Source organism: Anolis sagrei, chromosome 6 (genome assembly GCF_037176765.1).
Source record: "Anolis sagrei isolate rAnoSag1 chromosome 6, rAnoSag1.mat, whole genome shotgun sequence".
NCBI classification, from domain to species: Eukaryota; Metazoa; Chordata; class Lepidosauria; order Squamata; family Dactyloidae; genus Anolis; species Anolis sagrei.
The window spans coordinates 90,220,417-90,244,827 of record NC_090026.1 but is presented as its reverse complement, the minus strand read 5'-3'; the positions used below and the strand labels follow the sequence as shown (position 1 = coordinate 90,244,827).

At 39.1% G+C, this 24,411-nt stretch overlaps 1 protein-coding gene across 5 annotated transcripts in view; it reads left to right on the top strand.

Annotated features, from left to right (window-relative positions):
* Positions 1-24,411, top strand: part of CREB5 (cAMP responsive element binding protein 5) — a 295,632-nt gene that overhangs the window by 151,121 nt on the left and 120,100 nt on the right. The gene's annotated exons all lie outside the window — the stretch shown is intronic.

Below are 24,411 nucleotides of genomic sequence, written 5' to 3'. Positions count from 1 at the left end.
GTAATTCAGATATTGCAGCTGTGCTCCACATTCACAAAGAACATCATGTTTGCCCTAATGCAAACATACACAGAAATGTACGAAATAGCTCAAATAGACAGCTAGTTGAAGTTTGGCCTATTGACCACACTGGCAGTTCTTACTGTTCCCAAGAATGTGTGGGCTAGAAGTCCCTGGCTCCAGGCTGATTAACACAAAAGGTAACATTGAGGCCATGTCTGTTTGGGCCTCAGAGAAGAGACCGACAGCTGGGAGTTAAAGGAATAGGGATACAAACCAATTGTAGGAACACACTCATATTAGAGGGAAAGTATCAGAGGAATAACATCTTCTGATTGCATTCCTATGGACTTATTTCCTGCATATGAATTTCAGGATTTTCTGTAAGGCAAACTGTGTAAAGCACTAAATTGAAAAAAAATTATTGGCCATTGGGTATATTATTACACACAATTTTCTCACACTGCCTTAATTGTCTGTCTTCTTCTTTCCTTCTTGTTTTCTGTTAACACTTTTAATTTAAATTATTGTTAGACAGCATTGGGAAACATTCCTAGGGTTTACAAGACAGCAACAACACAAAAGGCTCTGTGTTCTGGGCAATTAGTAACAAAGAACATTCAGGGTCCTGTGGGACTGGTGCCATTGCCTTTTAAAAAGATGAATAAAATTGTACATAATGATTAATAATGGCTTTTAGTTAAGAAAAATATACATATGGAAATGTTCTTTTGTGCAGATTTGCACTAACTCTTTTGTCATTGCTGCATACCTCAAAGTTGTTTCCAACTTAAGGTGATCCTAAGGTCATATTATAGGGGTTTGCCTTCGAGGCTGAAAGAATGTGACTCACCGAAGGTCACCCAACGGATTTCCATGAAGGAATGAGGATTCAAGCCCCAACCTCATTAGTCATAGTCCAATATGAAATCACCATATCATGCAGTTTCACTTTTATTTGTTTTATATGAATCCTGCACTTGATTGCTCAAGCAATTGTATGCATACACACAGCACAGGCATCTAGAAATGGGCACCAAGGCAAGGTTTTCTTAAAATTCAAATTAATCTTAAACATCATAAACACCAACAGCACCCCTGTAATTATTATTTATGATTGTTGTTATTGCTACTAGTGCTACTACTGCAAATGTGTGTATATACAGAGAAAGTGATAGAGCAATGGTAGATGTTTGCACTTTTGTTGTTATTTATTCGTTCAGTTGCCTCTGACTCTTCATGATCTCATGGACCAGCCCACGCCAGAGTTCCCCGTTGGCCATGGCCACCCCCAGCTCCCTCAAGGTCAAGCCAGTCACTTCAAGGATACCATCCATCCATCTTGCCCTTGGTGGGTCCCCTTTTCCTTCAATTTTCCCCAGCATCATTATCTTTCTAAGCTTTCCTGTCTTCTCATTATGTGGCCAATTTGTGACCACATAATATCCTTCCCTCCAGTGACCAGCCGGGCTTTATTTCCTGGAATATGGACTGATTTGATCTTCTCGCAGTCCAAGGCACTCTCGGAATTTTCCTCTAGCACTACAGTTCTAAAGCGACTATCTTCCTTCGCTCAGCTTTCCTTATGGTCCAGCTCTCACATCCATAGGATACTACGGGGAATACCATTGCTTTAACTATGCGGATCTTTGTTGCCAGTGTGATGTCTCTACTCTTCACTATTTTATTGAGAGTGGTCATTGCTCTTCTGGTCAGAGGAAATTAGATGGACAACATCTGCAATAATGAATACTTGATTTATTTTTATTTTTTAATAATGATATGTATAGAGATGTGATGATACAATGTACTTTTTCTGTAAATTTAAATAATCTGTAATGTCTATTTCTTTACGTCCACCTCTCACCAAATATTCTAGATATTAAATGCCATAAGACCTATAACAAATGGCTAAAATTCTCCAGTGAGACAACTTTGCTAAGTACGAGACTATAATAGGAAATAAATTAGATTGAAAAGAGGACTGTTAGAGGCAAAGGATAGCTGCTTCCCTTGAAGCAACAAGGAAAAACAGCCAGCTGTGACGGAAGCTGACATGTTGTACTAAGGCAGAAACACAATATAATAGGGAAATGTGCTTCTTTGTTCAGATCCGTTTCCTATTAACACTTAGAATGTTGTGCTTGTGCATGCCATTCCCCGAGGACAATTCCGTTGGCTTTAAATGAATAACAGTGGGATATATAAAACTGTTGGGTTTAAAAAAAGGCAAACCTGGGTTCTTTATTTCATGAATCACAGAAGTAATATAGAGCCAGTATTGCCATAGAACAACCATGAATACAGCATTTACAAAACACGAGCACATGCAGCATTTGAGACATTTGTTTTGCTATTTTCCAGTGTCTCAAAAAAGTAAGAAGACAGGCAACTTTCTAGAATCAGAAAGGCTGTAGCAGCTTGTTACTAAGCGTGTTTCTTGCAAAGAAGTCTGATTAATTTCAATGGGAATTATTCTCCAGAAAGTAAAAACCAAATTTAACAAACATGGGAAATATTGTTCTATAATGGCACTACCTTTCCGCTGTGGTGGGATTGCTTTGCTTGTATGAGGTAAGAGGCTAGGCAGACAGTAGCTGTGCTGCTGGTAAGGTCTTCCAGATCAGATAAGCTTTTGCTGAGAACCCAGACAAAATGTGCCGAATAGCTACCAGAAGTAGCAATTGTGTGTGTGTGTGTGTGTGTGTGTGTGTGTGTGGGGATCGCCAAAGGATCTCTCCAAGGCAATAGCAGTGGCGCTATAGCTAACACTTACTAATACTGTGTAGAACAGTGGTTCTCAACCTTCCTAATGCCGTGATCCCTTAATACACTTCAATTCATTTCTTCATGTTGTGGTGACCCTGTATCATAAAATTATTTTTGTTGCTACATCATAACTGTAATTTTCCTACTGTTATGAATCGCAATGTAAATATCTGAAATGCAGGATGTACTTTTATTCACCGGACCAAATTTGGGACAAATACCCGATACACCCAAATTTGAATACTGGTGGAGTGGGAGTGGGGATTGATTTTGTCATTTGGGAGTTGTAGTTGCTGGGATTGATAGTTAACCTACAAACAAAGAGCATTCTGAACCCCACCAACGATGGAATTGAACTAAACTTGGCACACAGAATTCCCATGACCAACAGAAAAGACAGGAAGGGTTTGGTGGACATTGACCTTGAGTTTTGGAGTTATAGTTCACCTACATCCAGAGAGCACCGTGGACTCAAACAATGATGGATCTGGAACAAATTTGGCACAAGGACTCAATATGCCCAAATGTAAACACTAGTGGGGTTTGGGGGAAATAGACCTTTGACATTTGAGAGTTGTAGTTTCTGGGATTTATATTTCACCTATAATCACAGCAAAAGGAGAGCTATTGGTGGGAGGATTCACTCGTCCAAAAAGGAAGAGGAGGACAGGTGCAGAGATCTTCAGTCTTTTCTGCCAAAGGGGTTCCTAAGACGATCAGAAATAATATTTTCTGATGGTCTTTGGCGACCCCTCTGAGCCCCCCCATAACCCCCCCAGGGATCCCTACCCCCAGGTTGAAGATCTTCTGCCATGAAAGCCCTATGATGAGGTAGCAAAAAAATGAAACAGGACATAGTACCAGAAGATGAGACTCTCCAGTCCGATGGCACTCAACAAGCTACCGGGGAAAAGCAGAATACAATTATGAGTAGTGTTGTGGCTAAGGAAGGAATTGGATTCAAGGTGAAATTACTTGAATAGTTGAGATGCTCAGAAGTGAAAGGAAAGTCCAAAACTGCACAACACATGAAATGTAAGAAGCATAAACCAGGGACGGCAGACACAGTAAAACAAGATGGAATACAGAAACATTACCATACATGGGGTGAACAGAAATGAGACATTTTGAGACAGATAACTATGTGTTTTTTTTACACAGGAACATAAAATCTAAGAAGAAATGGGGTGACATTACTAGTAAAGAGAGATGTAGCAAAAGCAATCATAGGATATAATACAAAGGATGACCAAATAATATGGAAAAGACATCAAGGAAAACTCATCAGTAGAACTATAATCCAGTTTTATGTTCCAAATATGGGGCAGACGAAGAAGGAATGGAAAGAGTCTATGCTGGAATCCAGGAGGAGATCATACACCAAAGCAGGACTTCTTGTGAATTATAGGCAATTTTAATGCAAAAATAGAAAACAAAGCAGAATGAATGATTGTAGAAATTATTGGCCTAGGATCAAGATATGAAGCAGGAGAGCAACTGATTACATTTGTTTAAATTTCATACCAAAACAACAAGAAAAACCATCACATACCCCACAACAGAGTTCCCATAAGTCAGAGTATATCTGGAGTTACAGAATAACAACAGAACATTTTGTGCTATAAACTTTCTTCTAATTCACATGCTGCTGTTTTGTGGTCAGTTCAAGTGTAAGCAGGAAAGGTTTTTATTGCTGTTTGTAGCTTGGAGAAAATGTTGCTCTTGTTGGGATTGGGAGAAAAAGTTTACACCACGTGGCCAGAGGTTGTGATTTTTTAAAAAAAATCATACTCATGGACACATGTTTAGGATTAATTTGTTAAACATTGGTCAACAAATTTAAAATAACGCGCAGTTATCTTGCTTCAGACAGATACAAAACTTACCTTCTAAACAACTTCTTAAACTATGTTTTTAGCAAAAGGCACTTTAGATTATATGATCTATTCCAAAAAAACTACTGCACTGAGTAAATCCATATTATGAAGGGTGGGAACTTAGGAAGATGAGAGGAACAAATGGAAGATTTCACAAAACAATGTAAGGATGGTGTGTAACTATAGGCTACAGATTTTACTGGAAGTTTTATTGGTCTCATGAAACCACTCTGTTCATACTTCCTTCCAAAATATTACTATTAAACTGTTCTTCATTCTTCCTTCTTCCCCCCTGCATCCCCCACAAACCCTTTTCTCTACTCGGAGCTATGCATAATTATATGCAACCATTCATATTGTTATTTCTAGGTGTTTCTCTGTCGTTTTTTGTTTTTTTTAAAAATAAGGCATGCAATCAAGTTTTTACTTGAACTTTGGAAAACAAGCTGTTTCCAAGATGCAAGATCTCAAGAGGCACAGAAGGATTGTAGGAGATTAATATTTAAAGGTCGGTTTTCAAATGGGTGATAATTGCGCATCATTAACACTGTAATTCTGTGCAGCAGAAGATGGAAAAGGTCCAATATAAAGAAAATGGTTCTGGTGATAAATGATTCTGCCCAGATATCACAGGACTTCCCTTAAAAATGAACATAATAAAAGAAAGTTAGAACCTGTCTAGGGGCCTCATCATACTAGAGAAAAAAATCCACTTAAAATCCAGTTTCTGCCTCTTGCAGAATTCTGGGGTTTGTAATTTAGGGAGGCTGTTAAAGGCTCCTCCCTAAACTATGACCCTCAGAATTCTGCAGGAGGCAGAAAATGGATTTTAAGTGGAATGTTTCTCTAGTGTGATGAAGCTGCAGGTGTTATGGCAGAATTATTTATGGTCTGCATATTCCAATATGACAACTGGGTTTTTTCATGCTGTCAGAGCTATGTGTGCAACAAATGAATCTTACCTCAAACAAACAAGAGTCCTTTCTTCCACCCTGGACATTCCACAGATATATAAACCCCATTTTCCTAGTTTCCAACTGACCTCACAATCTCTGAGGATGCCTGCCATAGATGCAGGCGAAACGTCAGGAGAGAATGCTTCTGGAGCATGGTCATACAGTCCAGAAAATTCACAACAACCCAAATGGATCTTAGCTTGGAGGGAAACAAAATCTTCACTATTATTGTTATTTATCCATTCATTTGAGAGAACATTCAAATGAATGCAATTTAGATGAATGTGGAGGGCAGTTCCTTGCATTTTCTTCTGAGTATTCCCTTGAGTCATGTTTCTGGACTTCTTTCAGGGATATATGAACTATTTTTTTAAAAAATCATACCATGCAATTCATGATATAATATAAATAAGAGGTATAACAGAAATAAGGGGGAACAATACAGTTTGAAGTTTGACATCTTCAAATCAGGTTTGACATGCATAGCAATTTTTGAAAATCAGAATCCACTGAGCCTTATATGGAGCCTGGTCTGATAAAATGGATTTCAAGGCAGCAGAAGTCAAACCACATTGAGCAAGAATGAAACACGAAAGCATGTTGGAAACCTCTGTTTAAAACATTAAAAAGAATGACTTGTAAGAAAATTCCCCTTCCTCCTTTCTTTCCTCCAAGCATTTACTGATCCAGAATGGTATTAAAGCTGTGGTGCATGAAATGTTTGTTTATGTTTTAAGCATTTTGTAACTAGCAAAGGAGAGCTTGAAAAGGTTACTGTGGGGGACACAGTTCCTAGAGTATCCTAGAAGAAAGATTCCCACCCAGTGCTTCCAGATGTGTCAATATTGCTTGAGATTTCTGGTGTTGTAATTTATCATATCTGGAGATTAGAAAGATGATTAGGGACATAGCTGAATCAATAGTTGGATTTTGGGAATATAAAATCCTGAGCTTACTCTCAAGACAAGTACTCTAATCCTAAATCTCCCCAAAATTATTACAAGAATGGATATGCAATACTAGATTGCATACATTTGGGGTTGCCATATTCTAGTTCCTCATATCTGGTAATCTATTTTGAATATTATTTGCATATCATGCATATCATGCAAATTATGTTTGGTTTATATTCTAATCCTGCAAATTAGACATGTAAACCATTGCATTTTTCTTCCACTATGATTCAACCTTAAAACCATTTTAAAAAAAGTGCTATGAGACAACCACTAGAGAATAATTGTAATTTATTTTATTCAATATATGCTTTTGCTACGTTTTTACCCTTTGTATCTATATTTTAACATTTGGAGTGTGTGTTTACAGGTTGTAAGCCGCCTTGGGTCTGCTTATGGAGAAAGGCGGGGTACAAATATCTTAAATAAATAAATCATGCTTACCCTGCTGGAACTGGAACAGGAAGACCCAAATAGAAATCTCTTTTTGGTCATACAATTGGTTGTATAGTGCTGGGTCATTACTGGTTAGTAAGGTGCTGGGAACTGCTTAAAAATGTGTACATGCTTTGTTTCGTACAATTTTTATTGTGTCAGAAGCGACTTGAGAGTCTGCTTCTAGTGTGAGAGAATTGGCCGTCTAAAAGGACATTGCCCAGGGGATGCCTGGATGTGTTAACATCCTGTGGGATGCTTCCCTCATGTCCCCGCATGGGAAGCTGGAGCTGACAGATGAGAGCTCACCTCGTCTCACAGATTTGAACCGCTGACCTTCAGGTCAGCAGTCCAGCTGGCACAAGGATTTAACCCATTGTGCCACCACGGCTCAATTTCAATACAAACAAAAAAGCAACAACCCTGGACATTCCATAGATACATAAACCCCATTTTCCATAGATGCAGGCAAAATATCAGGGGAGAATGCTTCTGGAACATGGCCATACAGGCTGAAAAACTTACAACAACCCAGTGATTCCAGCCATGAAAGCCTTCGACAGCACATGGTCTCATAATTACAAATAGCCCTTTGAAAGGAACTATAAGGCTGATGTGGCTCTCAGTGAAAATGAGTTTGCCATCCCTGTGCTACGAAATTCTGGGATTTGCAGTTTAGGAAGCAGTATTGAGAATTCTCAGCCAGAGAGCTAGCTAGAACCTCACCAAGCTCCAGGATTCCATGGGATGCAGCCATGGCAGTTAAAGTGGAACAATAACACTTTAATTGTGTAGTGTGGATGGGCCTCCGGTTTCCATTTCTTTACAACATTGGTTCGTGGACCACCAGTTGTCCGCAAGAATGAAAATATAGCCCATGGCCTCACTATTACTATGGCGTTGTTTCGAAACCACGTGGCAACAAGAGCGACTGGTCTCGTGAAACCCTCTTATAGTGCTGAGGCAGCTGGGATGTCAGGAGGGGAGAGGCTAACTACTCATGAAAGATTGGTATTACCATATAAGCTCTAGAATATTAAATATGGCTTTCTGTTGACAAGTAGATGGTGACTCCTGGATAGCATATGTTCTGTATTAGAAACTGATGTGGTCTATCCAATGCAGTTTTCTGAATCAGCACCCCAAATAACCAAACGGAACCTAAAGTTGACCAAAAACAGATTTGCAACCCTTTTGGTGCTAATGTTGGAGAGTGGTCCCTGGTCAAAGTGGTCCATGCTAATGTTGGTGCTAATGTTTGGTGCTAATGTTGAAGAGTTGACCAGTGGTTCCTAGTCAAAATAAGGTTGGGAACCACCGCTTTACAAGAACAGAAAAAAGCAACCATGTCTTTTCCTGTGTAATTCTTCCCACTAAGAGAATGGAAATTGTGTCATAGCTCTTCCCTTCTCATTTGAGAAGAATTTGATATTTCACATTGTGCCAGACAGCAGGCAACTGAGCTTAGTATAGCCCAAATGCTGCCAGTCCTGGCTTTGGGCTGACTTAATTGTGTTAAAGAAGGGCAGCCAAATCAACAGTCAGTTTGCCTCACCCTCTTTGTCTGCTACTGGATATGTTGAAAGTGGACACATCCTTGGGATTTCTCCACAATATTGGTTATTCTACCTCACAAGAGGACATCTGGTCATAGTATCTTACAGCCTGAGAAATTTACTTTTTGGACTACAGTTCCCAAAATTCCCTGGACAGCATGTTCAGTAAAGTTACTGTTCAAAGCTCTGTTTCTAGAGAGTTTATAAACAGACGATTAGTAATACTCACTGCATTTATACTTTGTGGCTGATGAAAACCCTGTGTTATTTGAGAAAACCACTGTTATTTTTCCTTTTTGGGGATAACAGAATTTGAGAATGATTGCAGAACTGAAAGGAGCACATTTTGTCCTAGCCCCAACACAACTACACTTGGTAATTCTTCAGCATACAATCCATTCCTCTTTGAAATGTCATAAAAGTGTTTTCACTTTTCAATAATAAAAAACCCCCAAAACAATGTAGTAGTGATAAAGAACTGCTGGCACCTTGTGGTAAATGTTTGAATGATCTTTGAAATAATGACTTCAATTATATTAACTACACAAAATTGATGGATCGGCTTCTTTCCAAATCATAGCAGCATTTTTAGTATCAAAGGGTTCTTTCCAACTTTTCTGTTTTACCTAAAGCATCTGAGATTTGTAATCCAGTGAGGTATTTAAAATCTCATGCTAAGGAACGACAATTAAAGACCTCTGGGTGCATGTCTACACTACAGATATTAACAGATTTAACACTCAGTTGTTTTCTAATCTTAGGGCATATTAACAACTGTCATCAAGCTGCTAGTCAGATAATTCCTCGGGATGGAATCATGACAAAGTGGCATGAAACAGATATAACTTGGAAGTGCAGATATAAAGTCAGTCCACATTAATTGGGCTAGGATTACAGGACCCTACAAAAGTGGGAAAACCAGGGGGGTGCATTTTTAATCTGAGAGAACATTTCTTTAGGAATCTGAAAGCCCTTCAGCACAATTCTGTGGTCAACCTTTGGGAATTTGTGACATCATGGTCAGCTTCCAGTAGAAATTAACTATAGCATCACACAGGAGAACCCAGAAATTCTTAGAGACAGCATTTTAATCAAATCCATGAACAATCGAATCCACAAAAATCAAATCTGCAATTGTGGAGGGCCAGTTATACCTCATACAGTATTCACAGAAAGCTTCATATGATTTGCAGACCAGGAAAATCTCTGTGGTAGGCTGACTAATTGGTTGCAGACAGCCTACTATGGTCAGTAATGAGAAATCTGAAAGACGAAGAATTTGAGGATTGTGGCCAAGTCTTCCAAATACCACAGTCATCTAGATATTCTGGGGACAACCAGAGCTATAAGATAAAACTCCTGTTTAACTTTATGAATTGACTTCATTCATATTTCCCATTTTAGATGTTTATTACAGTCACTTGTCAGTTGTGACAGAAGTGCTTTTTTAGCTTTGATACTCTACTGAGTTGAACTTTGAACATTAAACTGACCATGTGAGCAACTTCCCCATTCATTTAGTATCTGAAGATATGGATCAGAGAAAGCAGACTGTTTTTCTTCAACTTTGTCTTATATACCCAGTCAGAGCTTGGAAAAGTTGTTGTTTTGTTTTGTTTTTTGGTCCACTGCTACCACAATACTTCCAGCTAGTAAGATTGCTGACTTTTCTAAACCCTGGTTTGTCTTTCTTGGCTTTCCTTAGTTGGAATCCTGTTTTGTACTAATCTTAATAAACCAGGATTTCCCAATCAATTTGATGGATTTCCCAATCAATTTGATGGAACCCTGAGATTCTGCAAGAAGAAAAATACATAATGTGTGTCTGATGGCATTTGTTGTTTACTGCGATCAGGTTTGCCTTCAACTTACAATTATTCTATTAATGAGAGACATTCAAATCAACTTGTTAACTGTAGATTCAGATCTTACAAATACAAGGCCATGGCTTCTTTGATTGAATCTACTCATGTCTTCTTCTTTTACTTTGCCAAACATCCATGTCTTTTGTAGTGACTCTTGATTCCCAATGCCATTCCCAAAGTACAACAATCTCCCCTTAGCCCTCTTTGCTGATAGAAAGAATTAAGGCTTGATTTGGTCTTGAACTGATTCATTTATCTTTTTGGCCATCTAAAGTATCCATAGAACTCTCCTCCAGCACCATATTTCAAATGAGTTGATTCCCTTCCTAGTAGCTTTCACAACTATACTGAAAATGCAATGTTTTTGACTTAAATATTCAATTATATATCTTTGCACCTGATATGTCATATCTTTGCCTAGTTCCTTCATAGTTGCTCTTCCATGGCTTTATCTGCTTAAGAAAACTTGTTCCATGGCTTCTTCTGCTCTAAAGAAACAGTGCTGTGATGATCCATAGGGCATTCAGGAGGAAACCTATTTCCATAACATTGGAAAGACCTAATGAAAGACATTTACCTCTGAAACAAAGAGAAAATCCAGGATCTAAAGAGCTACTGTAGATAAAGAAAATGTCCTCCGTTTCAGAGAAACACTAATTTAGAACCCCTTTGGTGCATGAAACTGGTTTTCTCATTTTTTGGATCCTAGCCAAAGCACCCAGTGAAAAGGTACTTAATGTATCATATTTAATTTGCTTATTTGCAATCTTTGTATTTATAATTTACAGCCTTCTTTTTTAAAAAAAGAGAAACCCTGAGAACTGTGAAGTGTTTGAATTCCAGGAGTGGGTTTCAGTTTGGGTAGTTCACTTGCAAAGTTCTTTCCCTGCCAAAAACTTTGAAAGAAAGTATGTATGCCTTTTGGGTAGGATAGATAATTGTAAAACTTTCAATGTCTTGATAATGTATTGTTGATGTATTAACATGGTGCCAAGAATAGATGTCTGTGGGCTAGAACTGTGGTTTTAAAAGAACAAATTTTCAGAATTAGCAAAACCAGTTACAGTGGGTCCTCAGTATCTACTAGAATTTGGTTCCAGGACATTCCCCCCACCCGGTGGACACCAGCTCCATGGATACTCAAGTACCATTATATGCAGTGGCACAGTAAAGTGGTGCCCTCTATATAAAATGGCAAAATCAAAGTTTGTTTTTTGAAAATTCTTTAAAAATTTTTTCCATGTTCTGGGTGATTGAATTATGGATTCCAAATCTATGGATATAGAGGGTCAGTGATATGCTTCAATAATACTTAAAGATCTGCGGCATTTGTACATAAGTCACAAACACCTGTTTGAAAGAAGAGCAGATAGAAAATTGTATGATGACTGCTTGAATAATAATAATAATAATAATAATAATAATAATAATAATAATAAATCTTTATTTACACCTGATCCCCTCTTCCCGAAGGGACTTGGGTGACTTACAACAATCAACAGGTATGCAAAATAAAATAAATAATAGACAATAAACAACAATAAACAATTATCACTTCATACAATTAAAAACACAATAAATAATAATAAACTTTATTTGTTACTGATGTAGCTATGAAAAAGTTGCCAACTAACTCAAAACTCATACTTATCCCATATTCTGTTGGAGAGACGCATGGATTGGAACAGAGGAGAAAACAGATGAGAAGTTATTATGGGAAAAATGAGCAGAAAATGTAGCTCTGTGGATGAATCAATGTTGACAAAATAATACATCACTTTCATTAAATTGCAAATGAATTTCACGTACTAGATAATCTATATTTTGAGATGAATACAACTTTTTTTGAAAAAGCAATATAGGCATGACAATATGCTAAGATAGAGCAAATTGTGTTGCTAGAAGAGTATGCAAGCTTTGGAGTTGCACAGCACTCTTCATCAAACAGAATCAAAAACTTCTTCTTACACCAGCTCAGGGGTCTGAGAAAAGAACTATCTTTATATAGGGATAATCACTGAAGGAAAACAATCACGCAGAAATGGCCCTGTTTGTTATGGCTGTCAGTAGTCCCCTATAATGTCTTAACAGCCCGAAAATGCAGAACAAACCAGATTGACAACCGAAGCAAAATTAAAATAAACCATACAAAACAGGAGAAAGACAAAAGTCAACCCAAGCTTTAAAGATAATCAACCAAATACTAGTTGGAATTAATGGGCCTTTGAGCGTGCTCTGAAGCTTGCCAAGCTAAGATCTTTTGGCATGCCACCAAAGATAGTGAATCGAAATGCAAGAGGCCTTCTTCAGAGCAATTCCTGATGCGGTCTCTAGGGACCCCCACATTTTGAACTGGTGGCAAGCTATCCTGAGTGATCTGAAATAATAGGCACAAGAGGGTTATATACCATGGGAGTGCTGTGAAAGTTAGATAAAACTAAATGTTTGCCTCGTGTGAGCATAAGATTAAAATGAACGGATTGTGTTGTTTAGTGAAAACAGTTTCCTTGGGAACCCTGGAATCGTTTTACGGTGCTGCATGATGTAATTAATTGAGTTCCACGTTTAAAGTGGGGAAACCATATGTGTATAATTTTTTTAAGAAAAACTTTAACTGCCTGATCCTTTGCACATTTGCTTGGAAGCAATGAAGTCAGTGGGACTTACTCTTTAGTAAGTGTGCCTGTGTTTGACCTGCCAGCTTTTGTTGTATCCTCATTTTGGTCCCTCCAAAAAAAGAATGAAAACTGAGCTAAAGTGTTTTAGATCCCTGTGTTGTTGTTGTTTTAAAGAGCCTGCATGAAGGATTCCAGCCAAAATGCATAAAATTATGAGTTGGCTGGAAAAAGTGAGCAGGGAATACTTGCTTACCCTTTCAGATAATATGAAAAGTATGGAAAGGGCACAACATGAAAATAACACTTCGCAGGTTTCAAACAAACAAAAAGATTGTTGTTTCCACACATAGGTGACCTGTGGAACTCTTTGCAAGCTGAAAGAAGAAAGAGCCAAGACAAATATGGAACTTGAGAAAAGTGTCGGCAACTTCAAGGAAGGGAGGAATATCAATAGCCACTATAATCGTCTTTGCACTTTCTCTTATCCTGAGGTAGGAGCTTCAACCTTGGATTTATTTACAAAGCTAGGAGGTTAATCCAAGGATGAAGTGGATTAAAATCTAAACCAATTGCCTATGGATGATTAGACTCTTTAGTGCATCTCTGTTCCACTCAGAAGTGAGAGTGTAGGAAATAGCAGCAAAGCTTAATGTTTAGCATGAGCCCAATTGATAAGGAAGCAAACTGTTAAGCAAGGCATACACTGAAACACTTAGGATCTGTGTACACATCAAGAAAGGCAAGTTACACCAGCTATTCCAAGTGATAAAAGGATGCGCCAGTGTCTCATAGATTTACAACCAGAAATATTGCATGTGTCACACCTTTTATGTCACCACACTGCCATGTTGCTTCAATGTTCTTTGTCAACTTGGAAATACAATTTTGGAACTGCAACTTCCAGATTTTTCCAGCAAACATAGCAACTGGGCATATTTTAGCACAACAGAGGCAATTCTCCAAATTTTCCAAAGCTCTGCAAAAATTAGGGAGATGAGCAAAAAGCTAAAACAGACATTCTAGTCTTTGGGTGCAGCTGATCCATATGTTCCACCATCAGGCCGTAATACTTAAATATGTTCACAAGCTCTATCTACTAAGACTTTTTGCCCAATCAGTTAGGTTTATGACAAACTGAAATTAGTGGCCATAAAGATCTTACATTTTGGCTGGCTATCCATTTAGTCAAACTTTCAAAATAAATCATTCTGGAAGAGAAAACGTTTGACAGTTGAGTTTGAATAGAGATGATGTTTGTCTACATGCAGATACGAGAACAAAAAAAGACTGGCTACTAAAAGTCTGCTGAAATCTTACCATCTCTAGTTTTATATACAGTCTAACAGTTCTTTTTGATTTAACATGTAGTTGCATTTCCTGGCAGTTTTTATATGCAGGGTGGGACTGGAATAGTTTTGAGATTAATTAACTTTTTTTTTTCAAAAACCCTGTGTACGCATGTGCACACACATACATATATGTATGAGATTATTTTCCAGGAGTGGCTGCACTACTTATAGGCATGGATGTTTTACAGCTGTAATTTAAAAATCCATATAATTGGACCACATGGCTCAATGATAGTAATTGGATACAGAAGACTTCCATTTCCAGGTCACCAGCACAGTATTTGCTTAAAGCTATTTTGCCCAGATAGACCTAGTTGAAAAAGCATAAGCAGATTTTGCATCACATTTCCCAAGGGACAAATGTCAAAACAAAAAGAACCCTCCACTTCCTTGAACACTAACTGAATTTGACAATGTCACCTGCAAGATACAGATCCAGAATAGGAGGAAGACTTGGAAAACCCTGGGAAAGTAAGTGTTTCACCAGGTTCGTGACTGATGTTTGCTCATATGAGGAGAAAGTGGGAAAATATTCATGACATGATAACTTTCCTTACTGTTAGGTCCCACTATAGCAGTGGTTCTCAACCTGTGGGTCCCCAGATGTTTTGACCTTCATCTGCCAGAAATCCTAACAGCTAGTAAACTGTCTGTGATTTCTGGGAGTTGTAGGCCAAAGCATCTGGGGATCCACAGGTTGAGAACCACTGCACTACAGTATATAGATCAGTCTCCATAACTTCTCTAAACCATATAGTCAGCCTTCTGTATCTGACTGTATATCACTGGATTCAACCATCCATATCTTGAAAATATCCCCCAGCCTTCCCCGAAAAAAACCTAATAGTGAACTTTGATTTTGTCATTTTATAGAAGGGACACCATTTTTACCATGCCATTGTATATAATACGGCTTTGAGCATCCATGGATTTTTATTGAGGGTCTTCCTCCAGGGGCAAACCAAGAATGGGCAACCTGGAAGTCCCTGAATAGACTCAGAAGGAGAGTGGGCAGATCAAAAGACAACCTGGCAAAATGGCACTACCTAAAAGAATCCCATACCTTGTGTGATTGTGGAGCAGAACAGACAACTCTGCATCTGTATGCTTGTCCACTCTGCCCTGCCTCATGTACAGAGGAGGAATTGTTGGAGGCTACAGACAATGCCGTTGCTATTGCTAGTTTTTGGTCAAAAGATATTTAGCCGCCTGCACACCTTCTGTTTTTATCAGTTTTATACTAATTTATGCAATGCTTTTGATACGAAATAATACTAATAATTTCCATAGGGGGTCCTGGAACCAAACTATACCGGATACAAGGGCCTGATTGCACATAGATTACCAGAGCTTTTTTGTAAAAGAAATTCATTTCAATTAGTTGTTACAGTGTTTTAGAAAGTAATGAATTGTTGTTACTTATTAGTGTTTTTAAAATAACACATTGCATTAATTTTTGCATTATTCAATTTTTGTTCCCTCCTTTTACTTGATAAGAAAATAGCTTCAAACTTGAACATGACAGAATGACTCTAAAATGACCTTTAAGGGTGATTTTTAAAAAGTAACTAGAAATGGAAATATTATTTTCACCATCAAAGTAGTTTTGCCTCCCTCGTACAAGATTTTACAATGTAACTTTGTTACACACCAATACAAAAAAAAAGTTGTTACGGGTAGCTACCATACCCTTCATCATTTCCCAGAGGGAAAACAGGACAAATGTTGTCAAGATGGCAGCAGCTATTAATAAGGAAGAAGAACAAGCTTGGAAAGGCTGCAGAAGTTTGCTCTTACCCAAGTCTACTGGGAAGGACAATATTTCTTTATGTCCCCCACTCCCCCACTTTAAGTGCAAACTACTGTTGCACTTTGAACAAAGGGGAGAAGTAGAAGGAATAGAGCAAGATTTGGACATTTTAAAGGCGGTTGGGAAAATGGGATGTCAAGATAAATTGGAACAGTTTTGAGATTGTCGAAGGCTTTCATGGACCTCACAACCTCAGAGGATGCCTGCCATAGATGCAGGAGAAACGTCAGGAGAGGACACAGCCATAGAGCCCGAAAAACCTACAACAACCCAGTTTTGAGATTCCTTGTGTAGAGAAAAAGTGGGGTATAAATAAACATAATAACAACAACAACAACAACAACAGCTACAGAGTATGAACTGCTTTGATGTAGCTTGTTACTGCTAAGACTGATTTAATTATTTTTCTCAACTAGCTGTATTTGTTAAGAACTGTTACCTTTGCCTTTAGGTTCAGAAGTCTAATAATTAAGCCCCTTCCTTGTAATTCTCAACTTTTGAAAAACTTTAAACCAAAACTGGGGACCATGTAGCAGAGTTGGTGTACTGTACCTCCCAAAATCTCTTAGCATTTGCCATACTAGCTAAGGGTGGTGGGGATGTACAGGTGTATGTGAATCCCCAGCCCAGCTTTAAGGAACGGCAGGAAATTTTGGTCTGTGTATTTTCGAAGGCTTCCATGGCTGAAATCAATGGGTTGTTGTAGGTTTTTTGGGCTATGTGGCCATATAGCCCAAAAAACCTACAACAACCCAATGTTGGTCTGCATCACTGGCCCCATCTATACTGCTGTATAATCCAGTTCCAAATCCAGATTATCTGATTTGAACTGGATTATATGACAGTGTAAACTCATATAATCCAGTTCAAAGCAGATAATCTGGATTCAGAAACTGAATTACCTTATATGGTAGTGTAGATCCAGCCACAGTAAATGGAGAATGAAAGTTTTTCTTCACCATGCCATTTTCATGATCAATTTTACTTCCTGTAACTATATAATACAAATGCATATATTGTGCAAGACAGACAGATCATCAGAAAACCAAATAGTACTCAGGTAAAGTAGCAACTCTTTTACTCCACCAACAGTATTACTGTAATCAACATTCTGGTGAATACACATCTGTTTTAAAGAAGGTGGAGGAAGTACGGCCATTAATCTTTTGCATCAGGTGTGGTTTACTCATCTATCTGATTTAAATCAGGATTCTTTGCCTTCCCATTTCAAAATACCATCCTTGGATCTTTTTGAACTCTTAGTGAAAGCTATCTTGTGCCAGAACAATGGTAGTATCCCATTTCCCAGTGAGACGTGCTCTAACCCTATCAAGAAAGGCATGAGAATAAAAAGGTTCTGCGGTTCTGTCCACTATAAAAACATAGGACACCCAAGTCGAACTGAACACTGAATAACTCCACATGGTTTTTGCAGTGGTCTGTAACTGAAAGGGTTCACTGGAAGCAATTTGCTAAGAAGTCCTTAGGAAACCACCTGGATGGTTATTTTAAATTAAAAAAGGAAGAGATGCCCCATTTTTGTTTTTCAAAAATGTCTAATGCTAGGCTTAAGTCTTTGTACATGTGATAGTCATTAAAGCTTATTTAACCCTGAAATTTGCTGGGCCCCTTGATTCTGCTGGGGCTATAGTGATCTTGTTTTTAAAAGGGAAATAATGTCTGTATGAAAATGAGACGTCCCTCAACAGAGAACAATTGTTTCAAAATTATTTTAGTCCATACCAATGGCTATGTGATGTGAGCATTTTTTCAACCTCTTTGAAGTTTGTAGATTGGCAGCAGAGCCCACAGATTGGTTTGCCTGGATTTAAGCTGACTTGATCCCATTCAGCAAAAAGTTATTCAGGTGTTCCCGTTTCTGAATTGTACTTAAAGGTTTCCCCTTGATATTGCATCTAGTCATGTCCAACTCTGGGAGGTGGCGCTCATCTCCATTTCTAAGCCGAAGAGCTGGCGTTGTCTGTAGACATCTCCAAGGTCATGTGGCAGGCATCACTGCATGGAGTGGTGTTACCTTCCCACCAAAGCGGTCCCTATTGATCGATTCACATTTGCATGCTTTGGAACTGCTAGGTTGGCAGAAGCTGGGGCTAACAGTGGGAGGGACAATAATGTAAATATGTATTTTGCAAACTGAGTTAATTTCCCTCCTCTCCCCAGATTTGAATTGCTGACCTATTGGTCAGCAAGTTCAGCAGCTCAGCAGTTTAACCAGCTGCGCCTCTGGGGGCTCCAAATTGTACTTACAAGGTACAATATCCTCTATCAGTTGTAATCATCTATTAAAAACTCTTCTGTGGGTGTTGATGACAGATTTACATGCCTCAAATCTAAGGATTTGAGTGCAAATACAATCAGCTGTCCACATTTGCAGGGTGAGGGTCACAGGACTTTTATGATAGTAAAAAAAACTGAAAGTGACAACTCTCATCACTTTTGATTATCCACCATATGGACTGGGAGTGATGGGAATTGCAGGCCAAGTGCACTTGTGGCTCTGAAGTTGGGTAAAGGCATTTTAAAGTCAGACTTCATATCCACAAACCTTGTATATAAATTCAAACCTTATTATCCTGACTAAACAGAACAAACTGCAGCCTTCAAAATGTTACTGTATCACAACTCCCATCAGCTCCAGTCATGATGTCTAATGATGAGGGATGCAGGAGTGTCCAGCATCTAGAGGGCCACATAATATGACATGGTGCGCTAAATTCACCCCACAGGCCTTGAGTTTGACACATGTGGTCTAGAGAGTCTTAGAGGCGTATTATCTCTTGGAATCTCTGGGTACTTTAAAGTGACTCTGTGTCAAGTTCTTGCATAGACTTGTATTGGAAGACCTAGAGATTCCCAGGGAGAACATTTCAGGCCAGTCTGAATAATCAAATCCAAAAAAGTTAAACCCATGAATGTAGAGGACCAATGGTACAGTTACTTTTTGTATTGTAGCTGCCACAGTCTATAACATTTCAGATAATTCTTGGAAGTGCAATCGCAAAAATTTGGCTTTGTTTGTGTGTACAGTCTGTTTACTATGTTGCCGTAAGATAGTTTAAAATTCTAGATAGAGATTGCATGTAGATATGTTTTAAACTTAAACCACAATGCTTTTCAAGTGATGAATTCACACTCTACATTTCAAAATATTTCAGAATGTTATTCATGTGTTCACTCCAGCTCACCGTCCTCTTGCCAAATAATTCTACGGTGATGTGCTTTTCAAAAACATAGATACTGCTGCTTGTGCAGACATAAACTTTGCTGCCAGAACTGTGGAACTGTAACTGTGCTTACATCAGGCAGCTGTGAGGTCTTCCCCACCACCCTTTCCCCAAGGAGGGGGCTGCAAGCATTCCTCCGCTATTCTGGAGCCATGGGCACTGCTTTGATGGGCCCTATAGGATTCAGAAATCTTTGACTTCTCATGGCCACAGCCCCATTCTTCACTGTCACGGGTAGCTAGAAATATTGAGGATTCCAGCATAAGAGGGAGGGAAGTTGCAGAAGGGACTGTAGTTGTTACATACATCCAAACATACATTAAAAGTTGTAGCTTTGGTATCTGAGTGGAATTTCCTTTCGATTGCAGGAAATTATCCATCATTTATAGGTCACAGGAAGGAAAATGGGAAAGCGGTGTTTCCTGTAAGGAGGTGGCTGGTGGAATCAACAGACCTTGAAAATACCTGAGTTAGAAATATTTTTGTCATGACCTCAGATCAGTGTTATTTTGTTTTAATCTACTCTCCAATATTTCACTGCATTGGAAACACATGCTGACCCCCCCCCCCCCAAATTAAAGATTTATCTTTAATTAATTGCCAACCTGCCAGTAAAGTGGCTACACTTGATAGGATTGTACTGAATATATCTTTTTCCTAAAGTCATTTTGGAAAGTAGCATGTACACCCTCTTTTATTAATTTTATGAAACTTATTAATTCCAATGCAAGTTTGAACTCAATAATTTTGATATTTGTCTGAGCAAACCACATTCCATTCAAACCCTTTTGATTTTTGCAGAGCTTCTGTGATTAATATAAGGCAATATTTCAAAATACCAGATATTACAAGTCCTGTCTTGTGCTTCACAAAGAAGAATCAAGCACCTGAGACATATATAAAGAATGGGATGTTCTGCACTATTGGCTGGACTTTGCTTTCCCATATGCTGTATATACTCATGTATAAGTCTAGAACATTTAATCAAAAAATCAGAGCCCCCGGTGGTGCAATGGGTTAAACCCCTGTGCCAGCAGGACTGAAGACCGACAAGTCGCAGGTTCAAATCCGGGGAGAGGCGGATGAGCTCCCTCTATCAGCTCCGGCTCCTCATGCGGGGACATGAGAGAAGCCTCCCACAAGGATGATAAAAACATCAAAAATCATCCAGGCATCCCCTGGGCAATGTCCTTGCAGACGGCCAGTTCTCTCACAACAGGAGTCACTCGTGACACGACAAAAAAAAAAATCAAAAATCAACCCTGTTGATTTATCCATGGGTCAATTTAAGTACTGTAGCCCAAATTTGAATACTGGTGAGGTTGGTGGGGGTGGGGGCGGGGAGGTTGATTTTGTCATTTGGGAGTTGTAGATACTGGAATTTATAATTCACCTAAAATCAAAGAGCATTCTGAACTCCAACAACAATGGAATTAAACCAAACTTGGCACACAGAACTCCCTTGACCATCAGAAAATGCTGGAAGGGTTTAGTGAGCATTGACCTTGAGTTTTGGGGTTGTAATTCACCTACATACAGAGAGCACTGTGGACTAAAAAAAAATGATAGATCTGGACCACGAATCCTCAATATGCCCAAATATGAATACTGGTGGAGTTTGGGGAAACTAGTCCTTGACACTTGGGAGTTGTAGTTGCTGGGATTTATAGTTCACCTACAATCAAAGAGCATTCTGAACCCCACCAGCAATAGAATTGAACCAGACTTCCCACACAGAACCTTGCCTTGAAGGGACTCGCTGGTGTGAGCCTTCCTCCAGCTTTGCACGCTCTCCATCACTCACGCATGCACATCACGCTGTCATGTGCTGAGTACACTTGCTGTCCCCTCCACACTTAGAGTCTTAGAAACAGCCCTTCCCTTGGCTGAGAGGCCACCAGAGACTGGCCAATCACAGCAGGAGGAGGGCTTTTGGTAGGAGGATTCGCTGTCTGCTTCCAAAAAGGAAGAGAAGGATAGGCGAAGAGATCTTCAGCTTTTTCTGCCAAAGGAGTTCATAAGACCATCAGAAATATATGTTTCCTGATGGTCTTTGGCAACCCCTCTGAAACCCCCTCACAACCCCGCCCCAGGAGTCCTGACCCCCAGGTTAAGAAACACTGGTGCTTCCTTAGGTTCTCGCAAGATGGACTTGGCTCCCACTTTTTGCCATTTCATACAGACAATGGATGGTTCCTTTTTTTTATAAGAGCTAACACTGAAATGTAGTGCAAAGTACTTTTTGAAAAAAGAAACACCTCCTTTTCTGAATAGCGTGCCAAAAGGCCTTTTTGAATAACTAGGCAGGAAAATCTCGACTGGTCTCTTGGCATGGCAGTGGCACTTTCTTCTCTCTGTGGAATAGCCCTCCACTTATCCTCAAAATCTGACCATGACTTATGTATTATGTTTACTTATGCATGAGTATATACAGTATGTGCAGCATTCCAAAGGAATTTTCTGGATCAAATAAGGAGTACGTATATATATTCACTGGGGTACATGGTTGCTTCCAGAGTAGTATCTCAAAGCTTGGGAGAGTCCTGTTTCTCATGCCTTTCCACCAGGTTCCGCCAGGAAAAACTTGCAGCAGGAAGGGTGATTCTTCCATGTTTGTTTCAACAGTCACTCTTTCTGGTTTGCTTCAAAATATCAGTCAGGTAGACTTGAAGTTGTATGTTATTGTTTGATTTTAATTATAAAATTTATATCCTGACTGTCAGAAATATGTATCCCCCTTCTCCCATGTCTGAGAAAATAAAAATAGAGATGGTTTCTGTATGCTATTAAATTAATATAACTTGTAATGCCTGGAAATAAAAGAAAGCTTAGGGTGATTAAACTTCTTTTTTATTATGTTACAGAAGATGAGAAATCAATAACTGGTCATTCAGACATAAGTGAGTTATGCAGGCCAATGACACAATGAACCAAATTTTATCACAACTACATATGATACTGTCAAGCCAGTGGCTTCAGTGGCGCCAGTAATAATTATGGCCAATCACCTCTAATTCAGAGCGTATTCACTTCTTAATGTTGTCACTTTTGGTAGCCACATAGTATTGGCACCAGCTGAATTTGCCTGATCCATAGAATCTCCTTTATCTCCATTCTGTTATCTGTTAATGCCAGTTTCCCTGGATATCTAAAATGTATAACTGAAAGCAAAATTACCATTTTCAGATATGATTTTAAGAGAAGATGTAGCTTTTACACATTTAGCAATGAATCCACCTGAAAAAAAAAACCTGATTTATTTTATACAAATGCTTATTCTGCATTTTTGCAGAGAGAGAGGGAGGGAGAGGGAGACCCTTTGTATAAACCAGTGTCTTTGCATTCAGGCTGTTAATGCAGCTGTTGCAATTTGTACATCTACAAAATCTTGGAAAAAGGCCACTGTAATTAAACAAATGCGTACGTTTACATTTTGGCATGCCAGTATTCTCCCTATGGTGTTGGATCAGTAGATAGACACAATATAAATGAATTAAGTATTGGATACCAGGGTTGTCTTTGGGCAATTGGAAATGTGTGATTGTCATAATTACTCAGCTACACATTAATTCTTATCTCAACAAGACTTATTGGGCATCAGCTACTGCAGTTGGTAGGGGACCATTCTCTTGTCACTTGGGAGGCAACTGCATTCCCATCCTATGCAGTGAGCAATTTTGCGTGCGGCAAGCAGAAGTGAGATCCTTATTGCCGTTTCCCCTTACACTAGAATTTACTTGTGTGACAGCAGATGGAAACATCTGTCAGTTGCTTCCCAAGTGACAGGAGAACAGACCCCCATTGATCACAGTGGCAGCTTCCGGGTGATACAAGAGGCAGCATTATTGTGTGGAAGGGACATCAAGTACGGTACGACCCCCATATTCATAGATTTTGTGAGAATACACAAAACTATGGATGATAAGAAACTCTGTGGAAATGAAGGACTTTGACCCCAAGAATATCACAGACTTGTACTGGAGGATATAGAAAATGCCTAAAGAGGGCATATATTTGTTAGACAAGATAAATGAAATTGTGGATTATCGTCCTACAGGGACTGTACTGTACTATAGCAGCCTAAATCCACTGATGGGAGTACCTGTTCATTGTAAATGCCTTACTGCTGAAATTCACATTCAGCATGTTCTTATTCTTAACAAATAAAATGACAATAGCAGCAGGGGAGAGTGTTTAAATAAGTTGCAGGTGACAGATAGGCAATTGAGACAGGTAGAAATCTATACTGTCAACTTTCACATCATAAACCGCACGTTTAAACCTGGAGTAATGTCCATTCACATTCATTTTTTTCTGTGTCAGGAGCAACTTGAGAAACTGCAAGTCGCTTCTGGTGTGAGAGAATTGGCCGTTTGCAAGGACGTTGCCCAGGGGACACCCGGATGTTTTACCTTCCTGTGGGATGCTTCTCTCATGTCCCCACATGAGGAGCTAGAGTTGACAGATGGGAACTCACCCCACACCCTGAATTCGAACCAATGACCTTTTGGTCAGCAGTCCTGCTGGCACAAGAGTTTAACCCATCGTGCCACTGGGGGCTCCAATTCACATGATAGTGGTGCAGTTATGATGGCAGTTTATCAATCTGATAACATTTAGAATTTGGATGAATGGGGGCAGCAGGAAGAGTCCTGAAAAAGAACATATGGGAATGGCGGTGTAGTTTTGCTATTTAACACAGTTGAGGACTAGGTAAGTGCACATGAAGTTTTCAGAAACAGCATTTTTACGGCAATGTTGTTTGTCTATGAGCCACAGGTTGGAGAAGTTACTTTTTGAACTACAACTTCCCAGAATCCCCACAGCCAGCTTGGCCTAGCCAGAGAGCCTTTTGTCTGTGGGATTTGAGAAACAATGTTTTTGCAAGTTCTGTGGCAAACCCAACCCATTTACGAGACGTTCACTACTACACATGAACCAGGACACTGATTGTCCTTAGAAACAAAATCTCTGATTT